This window comes from Gossypium hirsutum, chromosome A13 (genome assembly GCF_007990345.1).
Source record: "Gossypium hirsutum isolate 1008001.06 chromosome A13, Gossypium_hirsutum_v2.1, whole genome shotgun sequence".
Taxonomy (NCBI): domain Eukaryota; kingdom Viridiplantae; phylum Streptophyta; class Magnoliopsida; order Malvales; family Malvaceae; genus Gossypium; species Gossypium hirsutum.
This window is the reverse complement of record NC_053436.1, coordinates 46577814-46580413: the sequence shown is the minus strand read 5'-3', so window position 1 is coordinate 46580413 and position 2600 is coordinate 46577814. Positions and strand designations below refer to the sequence as shown.

Sequence of the window (2600 nt, the reverse complement as noted above, 5' to 3'; positions counted from 1 at the left end):
TCAAATAGTGGGCCAATTTAGTGGAATGCCTACGGAAGATCCTCACCTTCAACTCATATTGCTTATGGGGGTGAGCAAATCCTAGAAAATGGATAGAGTAATTGAGGATGAACTAAGGTTGAAGATTTTCCCATATTCACTAAGGGATAGAGCTTGAGCCTGGTTAAACTCGTTGCCACCCGCTTCAATTATAACATGGCAAGAGTTGGCAGAACGCTTCCTATTGAAGTACTTCCCATCTAGGAAGGATGGTAAGTTGCAGAATAAGATCACAAATTTTTAGCAAATGGATGATGAATCTTTGTATGAGGTATGAGAGAGCTGCAAAGAATTATTGCAAAAATGCCCTCATCATGGAATTCCGCATTACATCCAGCTAGAGACTATAACATCCATTTTTTAGTGATATTGGAACAATTATTTCAGGACCACAATTCCAATTAGTAAATTATTATTTTATTATTTATTTAGTGTCTACGAGATTTTATTAAGGTCGTATTAAAATTTTGTTAAGAAATTTTAATGCTTAATTGCTTAATTAAGTGAAAAGAACTAAATTGTAAAAAGTGAAAAGGTTGAGTTCTAATAGTTAAGAGAGTCAAATAGCTTTATAAGTAAATATTCATGGACTTGAATGGTAATTACACCATATATGTTGATAGTGGATGTACATGGATTAGTATTATTGAAATTTTGATAATTTTTAAAGGGCAAAAAGGTAAATCAGTAAATTTAAAACTAAAAATAACATAAGAAATAATGTTCATCTTATTCATCTGATATCATCTCCACCGAAAATCACCATAGAAAGGGCTAGGGCATTCGGTGAAGTTCATTTCATTGCATGTAAGTGTATTCAAGCCCGTTTTTAATGATTTTTATGTTTGTGAGATTGTTACAACTAGGCCCAGCTAGCCCGTACCTTCGTTTTTGAATTTGTTAAAATTTTGAAAATACCATTGATGAATCTTGAATGTTTTTGATGATAACCATGTGTTTGATGCCTTAGTTATGGTATTTGGTTAAATTTTGAAGTGATTTTTGTTAGATTTTGATTTAAGAATTAAATTGTCAAAATGTCAAAATCTCAAGGTTTAGTAATGAATCTTGATGTAGAATAGGGACTGTTAAAAGGCCTATAATATTTGGCTATAACTTGATTCTAAGGAAATAGTCAATTTGATGATTTTCAGGTTAGAGGACTAAATTGCAAAAATTGTAAAAGTTTAGGGAAAATGTGTAAATAATAATAAGTTAAGGTTTGTGTATATTATATGAAATGTGGAATATATATGAGATTAATATATTGTATTTAATTATCATATAGATCAAAAATTAGATAAAAAAGACAATAACCGAGGAAAAATGAAAATAGCGGATTAGTCCTTGCGTGCTGGTTAGAATCGAAGAGTAGCTAAGTTCATAGTGTTTCAAAAAGTAAATGAATTTCTATTTGAATTTTTACATTATAGTTCCTTAGATAAAGGTAGATAATTAATTATTGAATGTTTTCACATTCGTGCCCCTATTTGTACTTCGGTACCCCTGTTTGCACATTCGTGCCCCTGTTTGTACTTCGGTATCCCTATTTGCACATACGTGCCCCTGTTTGTACTTCGGTACTCCTGAACACATTAATGTGTGGTGTTATACTCTAGTAACCCTGAAAACTAATAGTATATAAATTGTATCTAATTGTGTTAGATTGAAAGTAATACTATGATCTTACTAGGTTGTGTAAACTTATCGGTTCTTGTGGATTGTTTTGTAGAGTTCTATTGCTGACACTTTGGAAGAATCAATCAACTGACTCACACTATCCATTGAAGTTGGTAGTTTTTGTGTCTCTTAAGGTAGTGGCATGAATATGTGACTAAATAGGTTGTTTTGGTAGAAATTGATACTTTACTAAACAATGTCAGTAAGTTTTGTATCATGCTTGTAAATAGGTTTCTTTATTTTTTTGGTATAATTATAATGGTATGAAAGTGAATACTTGTGGTATGTTTTGGTATATGATTGAAATAAGTCACTATGAAAGAAATGGATCAATGTTGATATCTTTTAGTTGTTGAAGTTTTGATTGCTTCTGAGGTGCCTTTGAATGACATATTGGTTAGTAGAATTAGGACCTTTGGAATGGAAAATATATGTACGTTTAGGTATGGTTTGATGTCTTTTTAGTATGCACAAGTTTTTTCAAATGGTCATGCATGAAGTAGTGTTGCGAATGACTTGTTTTAAGTGAATTTTAGGTCCACACGGCCTGGCAACACGACCATGTGTCTCCTGAAGGTTTCTTTGTATGCAACTCAGTGAGTTACATGGCCTAGCACATGGCCTGGCACACAGGCGTGTGACCTTACTCAAAGAGTTACACGGGTAAGGACATCGGCTAGGACACAGCTGTCTGTCCTTAGTTTGAAGGTTACAAGGCCTGAGACATGGGCGTGTGTCTCAACCGTGTGAGGTACACGGCCTAGCCACAATGCCGTGTGACTCTTGTTTTCAAATGTTTGTGACTTTTTCCTATGTCTTCCAAATGATTTCATATTGGTCCTGAATCATTTCTAAGGTATTTTTAGGGCCTCGAGGGCTCG

At 33.7% G+C, this 2600-nt stretch overlaps 1 non-coding gene across 1 annotated transcript; it reads right to left on the bottom strand.

Moving 5' to 3' along the window:
- Positions 1-254: 254 nt before the first annotated feature.
- LOC121212781 (small nucleolar RNA R71) lies at positions 255-360 on the bottom strand. The gene has a single exon (XR_005908155.1). It is a non-coding gene; the product is annotated as a small nucleolar RNA R71 (small nucleolar RNA).
- Positions 361-2600: the final 2240 nt, after the last annotated feature.